At 45.1% G+C, this 18,608-nt stretch overlaps 1 protein-coding gene across 2 annotated transcripts in view; it reads right to left on the bottom strand.

Annotated features, from left to right (window-relative positions):
* CCDC149 (coiled-coil domain containing 149) overlaps positions 1-18,608 on the bottom strand; it is a 102,991-nt gene that overhangs the window by 68,497 nt on the left and 15,886 nt on the right. The window lies entirely within an intron of this gene.

Raw genomic sequence — 18,608 nt, forward strand, 5'->3', positions numbered from 1 at the left:
TCATTTTGTTGCCTTTTTGTTGTTGTTTTCAGATCATAAACCCAGAGGCATTTGTTAGTCAATGACATATAAGCCAAAAGGCTGCTATTGACCCTGACAGAATCCCCCTCATGACAGAACCAAAACCTTGGATGTTCATGAACTTTGGCCAACTGAGACAAGGAAGATAACTTCACGGATAAATAAAAAGCAGAATCCTCTTCAACAATTACATATACAGATTAAACAGATAGCCAAACCCAAATTTTTGTTTTAAAAAGGATTTATATATCAAGATAAGATTATGTAAAGTCTATTAAAATTTTACAAAATGACAGAAAGATTTAATAAAAATTTTGTATATTACCAACAATTATCTCTTGGTGGCAAAATTATTTGCATGTACTTTAAAAATTATTTATACTTTCTCGTGTTTTCTAAAATTTCTAGAATACACCTATACGGCTTCTATATTAAAACATACCAAAAATGTAATTTAAAATAATCAAATTGAACGATAAATCACTGCAGTGGATTGCACCTGCCCATGTAACCCAGCAGACATTTTCTCACTTGAGAATTTTTTTTTTTTTTTTTTTTTAACGACAGCCACACCCCAAGCCTGTGGAAGTTTGCAGGCCAGGGACTGAATCCCAGCTCCAGCTGCAACCTCATGCTGCAGCTGCAGCCATGCCACATCCTTTAACCCACTGTGCAGAGCTGGGAATTGAACCTGTGCCTCCATAGCAACTGGAGCCCCTGCAGTCTTATTCTTAACCTACTGTGGCACAGCGGGAACTCCTCACTTGAGAATTTTTGTTCACTAAACCTGGCCAGAGGTGTGTACAGCTTCTGTGATTCCAGGTCAGACATCTACTACCCAGAGACCAATTTTATGAGCGAAGTATTTTAGCCACACTTTGAATCATCCCCCCAAAGTCAGGTGTCGCTTGCTGCTGGAACTCTTCCTCAGAGGTAAGGGATATTATGGTCCCTCCATCTCCCAACTCCCCCCATCATGACCCACCCTCACCTGACAATCACCCTCCACAGGGGCGGCCGGTGTGAGCCCGACTGGGATTCTGCACTTTTATTGGCTCTCCGGTACCGCCTGGTGTTATTCACATTTGTGAAATGTGGCACTAAATACCTTTTGAATTTGCCCCGTAAAAGACCAAATTCAGAGCATTCATGAAAACAATTTATAGTTTCATTATACACTCTGACACGAGCACTTTGTCATTGTGGACGCTCACACAAAGCAGAGTGGGGATCAGCACTCCCATCCCATTGAGTCAATGCTCTTTTATGGACAAAAAGCATTACTCATATATAGTGCTTGCTTGGAACTGACTTTGTTAAGTTCAATTTCAAATAAATGAAAGGGGGAAAAGAGAGTTGGGTGCATTAGCACATTTTTTTTCTCAAAAAAAAAAAAAAGTAATTGCTTCGCTTCAAAAACAAAGGGGAAAGAAAAGCCATTCTGAGATAGATTTGAGTTCTAAGAGAGGACACTTCCACCTTGGATGAATCTTATTCCTGGCAGTAATGAGGCTGGAATCCTGCCTTAAAACATCTTGGATTTTAAGACTTTGACATCGGGTCCGTGGAGGCAAATAGTTCTGTTGCTACAGCGATTTCTCAGGAATAAAATCCCCAACGAGTAAATATCAGAGGAGAGCAGCTCAAAAACCTGAACCGCAATGTCCTAAGGGAGGTATTGAGATTTCACAGGAAAAAAGACCATTTACACACAGTTTAATACATCTGCCCTCGTGCCCGGTTCCTTGCCCGTGATCGGCAGCCTTGGTTGGCCGTGCTATTAGCACTGGTGGCCCAAAGTCAGTCACCTTTGTCCCTCCAATTTATCAGATCCAAATCTAAGTCCCCAAAGAGACACGGCATCTTCCAACTTTGGGGAAGACACTCCCAACCGTGTGGAGATGTTGTAAGAGGCAGCAGGTGAGGCTAGAGTCACACCCGGCCCACTGAAGGGGACCAGGTAAGGGCCATCACTTATTGGCAAAATGGAATCCAAATTCCCTGACCTTGAACTGCAATATGTTGGGGTCCACGAGAGCAGCCAGTTCTCTCCCAAGGCATGGACCACGAAGGGCCTTGGAAGCTATAGAGGGCGGTACTGTGCTTCTGTTCCCTCTGAGATTGAGATAAGATATCTGATAGAAAACAGGCACAGAGGCCTCTGCTAAAAACCAAAGACTCAGGACGGGAGCCGCAGAATTGCTGTTTGGTTCTCCTTAGGGCATGGAAAACAGGACAATTATAAGCTCGTTCAGAGGGTAAGAAACTCCTTCTGTATAGAAGATGAAGCCACACCAAGGAAAGGGTAGTCTTTAGAAGGCCACTGCTGGTCTGTTCTTTCCTCTGCTTACTATGATCTAGAAAAATGAAGTTCCAAAATGCTATTCCACGTCATTTATTGCTATCAACAGGGCAAACCTTAGGCTGAAGCCTCATTTATAAAACAGCTCAAAGTGGCACTGCTCTAACTGAAGGTGGGACACTGGGACACCTCTCCCACCCCCCCAGAGTCCTGCCACTCGGCGTGGTGACATCAGCAAGGAATCCTGCTCTCCATCACCCTGGGATGCTTGTGAAAAGCAGATTCCTGGGCTCCCGCTCATATGCTGCCTGTATCGTCCGGCTCTGGGGGCTGGCTCAGAAATCTGCAGGTGGCACAGGGCAGAGGCGAGTCTTTCTCCAGCTATGCTTTGAAAACCTGGCTCTGGACGCCTCCAGTCTCCTGGTGTCTCCAAAGTTAGAAACAACTAAAAGTCTGGAGGGACTGATAGGCCAGAGCTTCCCAGGAGCTCCGGGCCAGGCCATCCTGATTGTCTGTGTCACCTCAGCACAGAGGGGTTCTGAAGAAGCAGAAGCACTGACTATATTTTATCATCTGGCCCAAGATCCTATACACTCAGAATCTCATTAAAATATCAATAGGAACTCTGGGAGGTGTATGGGGGTGGGGGTGGGGAGCAGTGCAGGAGAATGGGATGGAATTTCTCCTTCTTATTCTACAACGGTGATCATTTAGTCCCTGTGGTGGCAACTGTTCAACTGTCCCATGTCCTATCCCTCCAACTGGAAACAAACAACAATGACAACAAAAACTGGAAGGAAAGAAAAAGCTGTTCGAGATCCTCCTCTGTTGGCAGCTCTGAACCAGCAGCCAATGCACGGATCCAACCTCACTCAGCCTTAGGAGGGGCCAGAAATAGAACAGAGAGCGAGACAAGCCAAGTCACGGTGCTTGGGAGGTTTCTGCTTCTAAGGAGGATGAAGAGGCATAGACGATGAAGGAGGTGGACAGTAGAAAATCACTAGGCAGAGTCAAGAGGCTTCTGTCCAGGAGGAAGTCTGGCAATGAGCTGATCATGAACCTTTGGGACCCTGGGAAAGCCACAGAACACAAGAAACAAGACGTATGCTGCCTGGGCCTCAGTTTCCACACTTGAAAAATGAGCGGGGTTCCCAGAGTGCCCTCCAACTAGAGGAACCCATGATTTTAACATCCCATATGTTATCACTGGGGTGCTGGGTGCTGGCGAAAACACTGCAGGGAGGGGCTCCAGTCCAAGAGGCATGACTCACTTCGAGCACCTAGAAATTGCTTCCTTTGCCTTGTCTAGGGCAGAGCTGCAGCAGTGGCAATTCCAGATCCTCCAGACAGTGGTGGCTTTCAGGACAGCCACCTGGCTGGCAAGGGTGCTGGGGCCAGAGCTGTGTTTGCAGTAACCATTTACATGAGAGTGAGAAAAGGCTAAATGTCTGGTCGTGACATGAGTGCCTGTCTCCAGTATTTCTAGCTCTCCTTTCTTTGCAAGCACTTGGCAGGACTATTATTCCCCGTTGCTTTGGAGTCAGGCAGAGCCATGTAACTTGCTCTCTCCAATAAAGGGGGACGGAAAGAAACATGAGTCACTTCCAGGGTAGAAGCTCCCAAGAGTCAAGGTATGCGTCACCAACACAACCTGGATCACAGAACCAACAGGGCAGACAACTGTCCCGAAGAGTCATTTGGGTCCCCAGAGATATATGCGTGAACCAGAAATAACCTTTTGTACTGTTAGGGTACAAAGATTCAGGGGGTGTTTGTTACCAGAGCATAACTTAGCCCATCCTGACTAATACAGTCCATAGCAAAGAAGGCCAGGAGAGGGAGATGGACAGAGATTCTATCGACCCTCTTCTGTGTTTCTACCACGTTACCACCATGAGGAAGAGTGTTAACATGGTCACTACTGTTACTCTCAACAATCACAAAAACCACAGTTATGTGGCAAACGCTCCCCATGGACGATCTCCTTTAATCCTTCCAAGACAATCAATGAGGTTACAGTTATCATCATGCACATTTTCTAAATGAGAAGGTGAGACTTAAAAGAGTTTATGTAACATGCCAAGGGTTTGGCAGAGCTAAAATGTGAACCCAGGTCCTTGTCTGGCTAAGTTTGTGGCACCCCAGTTCCTGACAAACCAAGGCTTCCGTGAAAAACAATGGAAATATTCATGGAGTTGGTGACTCTATCTAGTTGGTATTTGCAGTATAGGGAAGCAAAGAAAGGGGGATTTTGAATTTGGCTGCTTTTTGTACCTCGAATCTCTTCGCCCACCCCCTTCTAAAACTAGTGGGCCTGTCGCTTCTTTCCTAAGAGGCAAAGCCTGAAGGAAGAAGGAAAAAAAACCCTCCAAATCCAGGAGCATCTCTCCCTCTGCTCCTTGTGAAGGAGCGAAGCAGTGGCAACAGTTTCCATCCACTTAAACCAAATGGGATAAAACAAGAGGCTGTTTCCTCAAAAGCAGCATCCCACAAATATCTCCTGGGTGCCCACTGCGTGTTGGGCGCTGAGCCAAGCATTTGGTCTCCTAAAGGGATAAATGGTCCTGGGGATTTTGTAAAGGAAAAACATGATACCTGGATAATGAAATGTAATTTCCACAATCCCTTGTGGGTTTTTCTGAAAGCCCCAAAGCTCTGAAAACTGAAAATGTGTTCCCATCCTGTTAGTGACCTCGGCTGACGGGAGGGTTTTTTCCCATATTTATGCCACTGATGGTGAAAATTCATATATGTACTGAAGACACATCAATGCATCTGGTGACTGGCTGCTGCCCACAACTTGACTGGGCTTGGTACGCAATATATGGTGTGGCTGCTGCATTTCCTTTCAGACGCCAAAATCTCCTGCCTCGGAAACACATCTTGGGCCCAAGGATTTCAGATGGGGGTCCTGCCTTTCATTGGAAAGTCACCCTTGCAAATCTACATAGTCGCAAAGACGGACATGTGATTAAACGCAAATCTTTTTCCAACAGTCAATTGTCCAAAACCAACGTATTTATTAGACTTTGACTTTCGTAAGCAGGCTGGAAAGAACTAAGAGTATGATCCATGCAGTACGTATTCCAGCCAGCACAATGCTTAGGTGCCTATTCCCATAGCTTCCTAATGCCTTTACGCCTGAGAATTTGCATGAACCCTGGAGTGGGGGTCAACCTCCAGCTGACTCTTGTGACCTGCCCAATTGCAACCAATGAGGTGCCCAGTTGCCAGCATCTGCCCTAACACTGTCTTCCAATTGTGGGTCATGATGCATTGGTGAAATCAATTCAAAGGCAACCTTCATTTTCTTTAACAACAACAACGATACAGAGTGGAACAGAATATGGCATGAACCCCATGCAGTAGAAAGTGTTGTTTCATGAACCGTTCTTTTTTGAATATGTGGGTAGGAGTAAAAACATGCCTGTTTCCACACACTGATTGCGGGCTGCCATGTTTAAAGCTGGAAAAGGACTCTTCTATAATCAGCCACTCTGCACATCGACGCCTTCATTCAACAAGTATTTAGTGAAAGGCACACAAGAGGCTGGGGGTGGGTACTGGGCAAGAAAGAAAAGCTACATAGAAGAGATGATGCTTGAAATGAGTTTTGAGAGATGAGTGGGTATAAAAGATGCTCAGATAAAGGCCATGAAGTTATAGAAATACTTAACCAGTTCTTGGGACCGAGGCACAACTCTGATTCATTAACACCTGCTCTGCCCATCTTACTGAGACTACGGTGAGCTTGAAAGGAAAGGTATCATGCTAACATTTGGCTTTGTAAGTGTTCTCAAAATTAACAGCATTATTATTTTTTTTACAGCATCGAAAGCTTACAAAACATTTTCCCAGTGACCCTCTCGTTCAGTAGGCAGCACTACACGACTAGAACGCCAATACTGTTTTCCCCATTTTACAGCAAGATAGCTGAGATCACTTCTTTCCCACAGTCACATAACTAACAACTGCCAGCTCAGACTAGGGCTCCTAACTACAAATTCCAAACTCTTTTTAGTATTCTATATCGGTACCAAATAAATGATTAGCAATTCCACAAATTACCTCTCTTGGGCCAAACCATATTTTAATAAGACGCTCTTAGAGATAACTGTGTAACTGAAAGCAATGCATTTTAATTCACCGCATTTCGAGACCCTGTTTGGAAGCCAGGCAGCCCTCCTGGGGCCTTTTCAATCCTGGGTCATGGGGAACGGCTGAGGTGACAGAGACCACCTACAGTCTTTCTCAGTGGTCAGCCAAGTCCACGGCCCCCCAGGTTCTGGCTAGCCGAGCGTGGGAGTGTGGGCAGCGCATCACACCGGGATCCTCACCAGCTGAACCGTAGGCATGAGACATTTTATTTTTCGAAGAGCACTTGAACTCATAATGGCCCAAGATGCGACTCAGGCCCCAGCCCTCTTCACTACCTGGAATTCTACCCCTACGCAGCCCCGTATCGAGATGATCTCATTCATTCCAATGATTTTCACTGTCGTCTCTGCGCTGATTTCACCCACACTGATATCCCAGCTCAGACCTCTCACCTGCACCGCTTGCTCTGATCTCGAACGGGTACCTCTCTCTGAGCATCTCAGGGGCATCTTAAACGGAACCCTCGATGTCCCCTCAGACTTGCCCCTTGCCACTCCTCTTTCTTTGCCACCCCTCATTTAATTCATCAGCAAATCCCACAGGCGCTACCTTCACAAGACATACTGAATCTGAATACTTCTCACCCACTTCCCCCACAATCACCCTCCTTCAAGCCACCATCAGCTTTTGATTGGACTGTGGCCCTAGCCTCCTGTTTTTAGCTCCTGCTGCTACTCGCCGACCATCTATTTCCCAAGTGGTAATGAGAAAGGTGCTTCTCAAATGGGAGCAGATGGTGACATGCGGTATCTCAAAATCCCCCACAGCCTCTCATCACATTTAAGACAAAGATCCAAAGTCCTTCCGCTCCCTCTGCTTCACTGCTCTTCATCTGCATTGGCCTCCTTGCTAGTCTTTGGCCGCATCAAGCTAATTCCAACCTCAGGGCCTTTGCACTACCTGCTGCTTGGACTGCATAGCTTCTTCCCTGGCTTCATCCAAATCCCTGCAGTAATGTTTCCTTCTCAGGAAGCCCTACCACTACCCAGAATATCCAGACTATTACCCTTATAATGTGTCATTTTCCTTCAAAGCACTCATTCCTTTGAGTTCTATAACTAATTATAGGTTTTCTTTCAACATCTCCCCCTTCATGGCAGCAAGAACTGCACAGTTTCCAATCCTACTTCTGGGCATCTATCCAGAAAAAATTATAATTCAAAAAGATACATGCACCCTTATGTTCATAGCAGCACTATTTATAATAGCCAAGACATGGAAACAACCTAAATGTCCATCAACAGATGAATGGATAAAGAAAGACGTGAGATATTACATATATCTATGCAATGGAATACTACTCAGCCATAAAAAAAGAATGGAATAATGCCATTTGTAGCAACATGGGTGGAAAGAGGGATGATCATACTAAGTGAGGTAAGTCAGACAGAGAAAGACAAATACTATAAATCAGTTATATGAGGAATCTAAATGTGACACAAACGAACCTATCTACAAAGCAGAAATAGACTCACAGACATAGAGAACAGGGCTGTGGCTGCCAAGGAGGTGGGGAGGTGGGGGAGGGATGGCTTGGGAGTTTGGAATTAGCAGAGGCAAACTATTATATATTGAATGGCTAGACAATGAGGTCCTCTGAACCTCTACACAGGATACACAGAAACAAGTATACAGTGGCGAAGTTTACATGGCTGCAGTGGGGTAGATACACCTACCAAGTGGAGAAAGGAAAACACACACACACCAAGTATATTGGGTAATCAGGAAAACATGAATGGAATAAACTTGGTAAAATATGCCCAGTTTTTGGCATGTATACTAGATACCATGAAATGTTTTTATTATCCTCTCAAAAATAGATTTCTTTCAAACTGCATTTAGCTATGTTTTAAAAGCAGAGCTCATAGCTCACTTGTTGATGTTAATTCATGCCCACACGCACACTTGAAAGTAGCCTTGTGCTTCTCATCTTAAAAACCCAAACCCACCGTGTTCACCATTCAGTGGCTTTTACCTATCCATTTACTGTTATCTGCGATAAAGCAAGTCATAATTGCTACAAGGAAGAACATAATAATTAAATGACTATCTGATATACTACATGACTATTTGGATAGCTTTACAACCAGATAACTGCCGAGAGAGATGAAGGTAGCCAGGACATCAGGCAGGGGACTTCTCCGCCAAGTGACCCTCTCTGTCAAACAATGACTCGTGGTCCTTGGCTGCTTTTACTGATGGGATCAAGGCTCGCTCTCATTAGCTGCTGCAAGAACCTGGCCTGCTGATGCAGAAAGACTTCTCGGAGGGATGATCAACACGTGTGGCTGAAGAGGTCACGCTCAGGAATGATTTAGAAACTTCTCAACGGCACACTCACTCTTTTCATAGAGGTATTTCCTCCCCTGGTGCCCCTCTGCTTTCTACTCCGTTCCTGTCCTCTTCCTGCCCTACCCTCTCCCCACATCCAGGAATACCTCCTCCCCCATCCAATAAGCAGCACAAGGTAAAAAGTCGTCAACAATCCATAGCTCCAATGTTTTTTTTTTTCCTTTTTTGTCTTTTCTAGGGCCGCAGCCACAGCATACGGAGCTTCATATGTGCCAGAGCCACAGCAACGCCATATCCAAGCCATGTCTGTGACCTATGCCACAGCTCATGGCAACACTGGATCCTTAAGCCACTGAGCAAGGCCAGGGATCGAACCTGCAACCTCTTGGTTCCTAGTCGGATTCGTTAACCACTGAGCCACGACGGGAACGCCAATATCTCCAAGCTTCAATAAGCCACTCCACTCCTGGAACCTCTAATTTGCACTGCCCACTGATCTCTAGCCAGGACCATCACGGCCACGCCCACTTGTCTGCCTAGCTGTCTCGTCCGGGTATGAGTTCCTTTGAAAACTGTATATCAGGTCCTGCCCCTCCTCTTTAGAAATATCTCCATTGCAGGGAGAGGCCAGTGAGAGCCCTGCACCGTCTCGCCGCAATCCACCTCCCTGACTTTTCCCACCCAGCGTGTTTCTAACAAGTCCCTCGTCCTGCTCCCCCAGACTCGCTCTTCCTCACCTCTCTCCTTTCTCATCCTCCTCGAAACCCCGCTCACAAGTCCCTGCCTGGGAAGCCCTCTGTCATTCCCGGGCAGAGGAAGAGCCGGCTCCCGGCGGCCACACGGCATTGTGGGTACATCTTGATTAAGAGCATCGCACCCCGCAGCACAGTTACTCGGCCACCCGCCCCCACCTTGCCTCCCACAGACCGAGGTCTCTGGAACCAGAGTCCAACTCATGCCCGTTTGCTTCTCCAGAGCCAAGCACAGCTCCTGACCCAGTGTGAGTGCTCAGTAAGTGAACTTTGGTCCCCACAAAGCTGAAATATAGTATATGCATGTTGAACACACACACACACACACACTTTTTTTTTTTTTTTTGCTTTTTTAGGGCCTCACATGTGGCATATGGAAGTTTCCAGGCTATGGGTTGAAAATTGGAGCTGCAGCTGCCAGCCTACACCACTGCTCATGGCAATACTGGATACTTAACCCACTGAGTGAGGCCAGGGATCGAACCCACATCCTCACAGATACTCCTTGGGTTTGTTACCACTGAGCCACAACAGGAACTCCTGATATATATTTTTTTCGTAAGACAACCATCAATGTAGTATTAAGCCTAAGTCTCTAAATCCCATTTTAACATCACCTTTGGGGGAAAAAAAGTCCAGTTACAAAAACTCGATGTGTTGAAGAGGTTATAGGATCACTCCTATAGAATTCTCAAAGGGGGTTTGTATTGAACCTCATTTTTGTCACTTAAAATGAGCCAACACCATCTGGGCACATCCGCCATTCGCCACCTTCATTCCTGGAAGTCGTTTGGAATGACTGCTCTAGACAGACATGCGGGACTGTCACCTGCAGATACACACATACTCATAAATTTGCCAGAGCGAGTTTGGGCATCTCCGGAGTAGGTGCCCGTGTGGGGCTGACCACAGGCTGACACACACCTGGCCGGAGTCCCCAGCCCACAGCAATCCGATCACCCCCTGGTGCCTTCAAGTTAGTCTTTCTTTCCACATCTATGCCCTCGTCTCCAATGGTACAGCTCCTTGAGCATTTCCATGGCCTTTTTCTAAATCTGTGTTCGCCTCTGTAATTTTTAGATAACATTTCAGCAATTTCAAGTTTGTAACCTAATGGTTCTAATGCCATTCTCTAAGATGATTTTTTTTTTTATGATCTATCTTCCTGGGAGTCACCGCGGCGTTTTCCCCTCTCCAGTATTACTTTCGACAGGCAAACTTTGATTATTGGAATGCCTCAGGGGGGTGCGCTGAAATTTAAGGTAAGTGAGATTTCAGGTAATTGGAAGAGTTTATAATGTGAGCCACAGTAGCTGGGGGGCATGTGAAATTCAGTGACAGTCTTGGTTAACTGAAGTTTTGAATAACGAAGCTTTGCCTGAATATCTATTTCAATCCTTTCGCTCCTGTTATTTCTCCCTTCCTCCCTCTCCCAATCTTCTCACTCTCCAAAGTATGTACCCCTGTTCTTTTCAGGCCGATAGAGAAGACGGAAGGGGAAAAAATTGACTTTCCTTCTACTTGGCCACACTTGGGCTAGGAAACCCCCTCGCATTTCCTGAAGAGAGCATATATTTTAAGAAATCATTGCTTGCCTGGAGTGAATTTGCTCTCTCCCCCGTGCAAGGCTGATCCAACCTTGCCCAGGGCTGAGATGCTGATGGTAGAACATGTTGCAGAGACTGGGTGTTCGGGACAGAGCACTAAAATCCCCTGTGCATCTGAGCGCCCCCTTTTCCATCCAGGGTGCCAAGAGCCTTGGGACACTGCATACGGGCGACAGCCCACATCACCAACCCTCACATATGCAATACTTATAACTGTAACAGTGCATTTGGAATGTAATGCTGGATTCTCTGGATCCTTCGTTACATGACAGTAATTCGATTTCGTTGCAGAGGGCTCCCCCTGTGGGCTGGGTGGCAGTAAAAAGCCAGCAAAACCTGGACAACATTTTGATCAAATTGTCTTTACAAGCTGTAAAGATGCAGTAGCTCGACTTCCCCGTGTCTCAGAAAAGAAATCATAAAAACATCGTCAATACAGCGCCCCCTGCATCTATCAGCTCTTACCCTCTCAGATCTGCCCCCAGACACCACAAGCAGAGGGGTGTGTGGCAGTGTCCCCACTTTATAGAGGATGGACTTGGGAGGATTAAGGGGTGGCATTGACTCCAGGGCCATCTTTTGACAAGAGGGGATTTGGGAGACAGAGAGATAACGTGGCAGCTGGGACTTAGAGTGAAATGTGGGTTTCAGAGGCATCACCGACCACTGGGCTGTGAGAAACCCCTCGCCTCCTGGAGCTTCCGTGTCCTCCTTTATCAACAATGATATGAATAACCCCCATCGTTTTGGAAGCTACTCAGTACCCGAAGACGATTCCTCATTTCAAGTGTATAAATTATGAATCCTTATCACAACTCCAAAAGGCAGAGTCACTACCCCCTTGACAGATACAGAAACTGAGGCGTGAAGAGGTTAAAAAAAAAAAAAAGCAGTCTGTAAGTGGCAAAGGTAGGATCTGAACATAGGCCTGTCCCCTGCCCTCTCTGTTTCCACGCCCTGCCTCTCCCACAGAAGAGTCTAGGGACTTTTATAAACAATCTATTTTTTTTTTAAAAAAAAAAAGCACTCGATAAAGCCAAAAGGCACCAATCTTATTAATTATCACAGTATGCGAAGAATTAAAAGAGGAGTTCCTGTTGTGGCTCAGTGGGTTAAGAATCCGACATGAGGATGTGGGTTCGATCCTTGGCTTCACTCCGTGGGTTAAGGATCTGGAGTTGCCATAAGCTGTGGTGTCGGTTGCAGACACAGCTTGGATCGGGTGTGGCTGGGGCTGGGGCGGGGCCTGGCAGCTGCAGCTCCAATTTGAAACCTACCCTGGGAACTTCCATATCTCATGACTGTGGCTCTACAAAGAAAAAAGAAAAAAAAAAAAAGAAAGAAAGAAAAGAATCAAAAGAACTGTGTCAGTCTGATACAAACAGGGAAAAGAATCTCCTTCCTGAGTTTGTCAGGAGACCTCGCCTTTCTGAAAAACACAATCTCCCCGCTGCGACAAGTGGTTCCGTGAGAGGGCCCGGGTGCTCAAGACGGAGCATTTTGTGGGACTGGTCCCCGGCCCCCATCGCTCTGATACTCGAGTCAGGTGCAGATCCTCCAAAGCCAGAAGGTGCGCCATCCCAGTCTGTCCCCAAAGGCCATCATCTGCAGACTAGAGATCTTGAAATCAGTCATGCAAATCCATCACCACTTTAATTATCCAAGTAAATAGAGCTCTCATCACCATCTGCCAAGATTTCAACCCATCATAATCATTAAGCTCCCCCGGTGGTTCTCTGGATGAGAACTGCAGAGGCCTCGCTAAAGGGCCACTTGGGCCCAAGTTTCCGCCTATGAAGGTGTCCCCACCTGAGTTTGTGGCTGGAAGCTGTTTCTTCCCCCTCTCTCGACGCCTGGCTCATATTTTTCTGAGCACCGTTCATTTGCTCCTTCAAATTAACTTCATCTTCGTGTTCTTACTTTCTCTCCACCACCTCCAGGCCGTACTGATGAGTGAGACATTTTCCTCCGAGAGAACTTGAGCTCAGACCTCAGCCCCGCCGCAAGGAGCGAGAAGGAGATTCATTCTGGAACATGAGTGGGTGTGCGAGCCTGGTGATTCAAATCACCAGAGATTTCAGAGACTGGACCAAAGTGTAAATACTTCTTAAGGCGGGGACTCTGTCCAGGTCTGTTTCTCTGGCTGATAACTGTGCCAGGGAGTTAGAGAAAGCCTCCCGTGGGCGACCTGAGTTTAATTACGGCTTTCAGGGAAGATGGCAAAATCCTCACTGCTGCAAATCACTGATGGACCACGAGGCCGTGTTGAACCTGATTTTTCTTGCTTTCTTTGACAGTCAATTTGTCCATGAACACCACGACCTCTGTCATCAGCGTTCATCAGGAGAGCATTTAAATGACAATCCAATGTGTCGCTTTAGTTTACTCTTCTGCAAGTGCAGAATTAAGACCTGACACTTCAAAGATTCCTTGGAGAAGGACACATGGAATGACGCAGGTCATGTCAAGCTTTGGGCATTTCTTTTTTAGTAAAGAAAACTGAATGATAATTAGGCTTATTATAGACAGTAGCATCACATTGCTAATTGCTAAATATATGATCAGGCTGCCCACTCCAAAAGGAGGGGAAATTTCAGAGGCAGACAGATCCAAAGGGATAAGGAAGATGGTAAATATCCCAAGCAAGACCCTGAGCTCGAGACCAGATATGACCACAGAAGCATCGCTCAAAACATAGGAGTTCCCTGGTGGCCTAGAAGTTAAGGATCCAGTGTGGTCACTACTGTGGGTGTGTCTTCTCTCCCTGACCCAGGAACTTCTGCATGCAGCAGGCATGGCCTAAAAACCCCAAAACAAACAAACAAACAAAACCCCCCAAAATCAAAACCACAGAATGCATACCCTCCTCTACCAGTGACTGTATACTGGGCCCTTGACACACACTGGCTCATTTGTCCCCGCAATGAGACCCTATAAGGCAAGTCCTGCTACGATCCCTCATATATATGTAAAGTGCTCATCAATAAGACAGAAGCAGAAGTGTCCTTTGGGACTTCTGGGAAGTTCCAGAAGGGGAGAGATATGTTCTTTTGCACGTCTCCCTCGTTCTGCACTATACTGGTACACAAAACAGAAAACCTCACTCTTGGAATGGACTGGTGGAGCCAATAAATGGAAGGTACCTGGATCCCTGACAGTGAGCCACCGAATCAGCCCAAACTGCCTACCTCCAAATTTACTGTACGTGTGTACGGCTGTCTGCTTAACTGACGCCGTCTTGGGCCCTTAAAACTTCCCCTGTCCTTCCGCTGACCCTGTCCAGGATGGTGCTGTGCTGTAAGCCACTTCTCTGTCATCCGAGGCTTTGTTACAGTTACCAGATATTGTTTAATAATCATTAGGACCAGGTAGCCTCTATGCTCTGTTAGTCCCCAAACAATGACGAAAACCTTCACTGACGTATTCCTGGTGCCCACGAGACTAGTTACCCATCCACCAATCTTGACCTAGGAATGCATATCCTGTTTCCCAGCTCCTACCCCCACACCCTAGGGTAACTATAACATTGTCCCAATGGCCCCTAGGCAGGGCAGGTGCAGCTGTGAGTGCCTCCAGGTCATTGCCCCCCCTCATCCCACCCTGTGAGTAAACTGCCCTGTAATAAACAGATGCATTGATTATACGGAGGTGCCTGCCTCCTGTTTTGGTCTCAAGCTGCCCTCTCAGCTCAGTGGGCACTTTTCTTTCCCTCCATCCTCCAACACCATAAGCAAGAAATACAGCTAACTCTATCAAGAAATACAGCTAACTCTATCTCATTTAAACCACCATTACTTCTGGTATTACATCAAAACTAATCTTAAATAATATACCAACATGCCCAAACAGCTGAGACTGCGGAAATTTCAGAAAGAAAGACAACAATATCATTTGTATTCTCATCAAAAATAAAATCTGTGAGTAAATTGAACTCAGGAGAGAAAAAAACCTGCACTTGGAAAACTGTAAATAAGACACTGATGAAAGAAATAAAAGACAACACAAACAGATGTAAAGATATACAATGTTTATGGATTGGAAGAATTAACATTGTTAAAAATGACCATCCTACCCAAGGCATTCTACAGATTCAGTGCAAGCCCTAACAAAATACCAATGACATTTTTCACAAAAGTAGAACAAATAATTCTACAACCTGTACGGAAAAGACCCTGAATAAGTAAAACAATCCTGAGAAAGAACAAACCTGGAGGTATCATGCTCCTGACTTCAATCTATACTACGAAGCTATATCATCAAAACGGTATGGTACTGGAGCAAAAGCAGACACGTAGATCAATGAAACAGAACAGACAGCCCAGAACAGAACAGACAGCTCAGAAATAAATCTACACTTATATGGACAGTTAATCTACAACAAAGGAGGCAAGAATATTCAGTAAAGAAAACACAGCCTGTTCAATAAATGGTGTTGGGAAACCCAGACAGCTCCACATAAAAGAATCAAACTGGACTACTTTCTCACACCATATGCAAAAATAAATTCAAAATGGATTAAAGACTTAAATATAAGACCTGAAATCCTAAAACTTCTAGAAGAAAACATAAGCAGTAGTACTCTCTTTGACCTCAGTCTCTGATTTTTTTTTTTTTGGCGGGGGGGGGGGGGATATGTCTCCTCAGGCCAGGGAAACAAAAGGACAAAAATAACCCAATGAGATATCAAAATAAAAAGCTTTTGTACAGCAAAGGAAACTATCAACAAAACAGAAAGACCACCTACTGAATAGGAGAAAATATTTGTAAATGTATACCAGATAAGGGGTTAATGTCCAAAAGAACTCATCCAATTCAACATCAAAAAAATAAAAACCCAATTAAAAAATAGGCAGAGGATCTGAATAGACATTTTCCAAAGAAGACATACAGATGGCTAACAGGCACATGAAAAAAAAGCTCCATATCACTAATCAACAGAGAAATGCAAATCAAAATCACAATGGGATACCACCTCACACCTGTCAAAATGGTTATTATCAAATAGAAAGCAACTAGCGCTGGCGAGGACATGGAGAAAAGGGACCCCTAGTGCACTGTTGATGGGAATGTAAATGGGTGCAGTGTCTACAGAAAATAGTCTGGAGATTCCTCGAAAATTAAAAATAGAGTTATGGTATGATCTAGTACCCCTGGGCATTTATTTGAAGAAAACAAAAGTACTAGTTAGAAAAGATATATGCACCCCTATGTTCATTACAGCATGATTTATCACAGCCACGATATGGAAGCAACCCAAATGTCCATCAGTAGATGAGTGAGAAAAGACGCGGTGTATACCTTCAATGGAATATTACACAGCCATATAAGAGAATGAAATCTTGCCATGTGTGATAACCTGGACAGACCTAGGGGATATTGTGTGAAGTGAAATAAGTCAAACATAGAAAGACAAAAAATGTATTTCATTCATTCACATGTGGAATCTGAAAAAACAGAACAAGTGAATAAACAAAACAGAATTATAGTTATTGATACAGAGAACAAGCAGGTGGTTGCCAGAGGGGAGGGATGTGGGGGGAGGGGGTGGTAGATGAAGGTGGTCAAAGGTACAAACTCCCAGGTAAAGGTAAATAACTGGGGTTGTCGTGTACAACATGATAAATATAATGAGCACGGCTGTATGTTACATATAAAGGTGTTAAGAGCGTAAAAACGAAAGTTGAAGAGTTCTCACCTCAAGAACAATTTTATTTCTATGCCTTTAATTTTGTGCCTATATGAGATGATGGATGGTCACTAAATTTACTGAGATAAACATGTCATGATGTATGTAAGTCAAATCATTACACTGTACAGCTTAAACTTGCACAGTGCTATATGTCGGTTATATCTCAATAAAACTGGAAGAAAAAAGGAAACTGGACACATGGTGAAAGGTTACAAAAACCATCCTTCTTGTCACGTGTATTAGTTTCCTCCTTTTCATTTGTCGATGGTATTCCATCACGTGGATGTAACATATTTAGTTTATCCAGTCATCAAGCAATAGATGTTGGGATTGTTTCCACTATTTTGCTTGATATGAATAAAACTTGCTTGTGTGTTCAAGTAAAACAATTAATCCTAAATAATATAATTATATGCCCAAACAACTGATAGTGAGGAAACGTGGCACCTAATAAGATATGTGACTGAGATCATAATAGAACCCCATGTCACCACTGACAGGTCACACTGGCTACTCATGACACAGAAGTGTGTTAAGTACTACATTAATGTATCAAATAGAGTTTAAATGAAAGACTGTTTCCCTTCCAGCCCATAATTCAACATACATACGTCTTAAACATGAGCACTTCACTACAGCAGGTTGATTCATTCATTCATTCATTCTCCCCTCATTCATTTGGCAAGCCTGTGGTAGAGTCAGAGAACACAGACTTTGGAACCAGAAGGACCAGGGCTTCAGATCCCAGCTCTTGCAATACCTGCATATTCTCTTCTGTGTACTCATCCTCTGTAGCCATGCAGACCACAGCTATAAAGCGGTGGGAACTCCAGCTGCCTCCCAAGGCTGCTGTGAGGAATAAACGAAATAGCAAAAAATAAAGCACCCGGGACAGGACTTGACACATTAAAAAGGGCTCCGTAACATGTTTCCTTTTTCCTTCAAACAGGCATCAGAGCTGAATCTTAAAGGAAGAATGCTTCATGCGGTGCTCATGCGGTGCTTGGCACACAACAAGTGCTTAATAAGTGGAAACAATTTAAGTATAACTTTACAGCTCTCGGTGATAGTGATGATACTAAGAGTAGCTGCAGCAATCAGCATAGTGGGCAGAGTAGGAACAGCGGCAGTAAAAGAACTACCAGCTAAATCGAGAGGCGGTGATGGCAGAGGTTCCCAAACGTGCTGTGGTCAGAGCGCGCGTGATGGAGACCAGACCGCCTGGACCCAGTAGGAGAGTGTTTCTAGGAGACACATGGCATTTTTTCCCCCTTTTGTCAGTGTCTTCATAAATGATTCCAGCATCAAAACAGTGATTTTGGTGCTCATCAATGTCATCTTAAAAGAATCTCTCTCTATGGAGTTCCCGTCGTGGCGCAGCGGGAATGAAGCCGACTCGGAACCATGAGGTTGCGGGTTCGATCCCTGGCCTCACTCAGTGGGTTAAGGATCTAGCGTTGCTGTGGCTGTGGCTGTGGCTGGCAGCTGTAGCTCTGATTAGACCCCTAGCCTGGGAACCTCCATATGCCACAAGTGCAGCCCTAAAAAGGAAAAAAAAAAAATCTCTCTCTAAACCTGGGTGTCTAAAGTGTCTAATAAAGTGCCTAAGGAATCCCTCTCCTCTCTTAAAGAGGAATTTTTTAAAAAAGAACTTGAGGGATTTCTCATTGTGGCTCAGCAGTAACAAACCCAACTAGTATCCATGCGGACACGGGTTCAATCCCTCGCCCTGCTCTGTGGGTTAAGGATCTGGCATTGCCATGAGCTGCAGTGTGGGTCACTGATGC

This window comes from Phacochoerus africanus, chromosome 10 (assembly GCF_016906955.1).
Source record: "Phacochoerus africanus isolate WHEZ1 chromosome 10, ROS_Pafr_v1, whole genome shotgun sequence".
Lineage (NCBI taxonomy): Eukaryota > Metazoa > Chordata > Mammalia > Artiodactyla > Suidae > Phacochoerus > Phacochoerus africanus.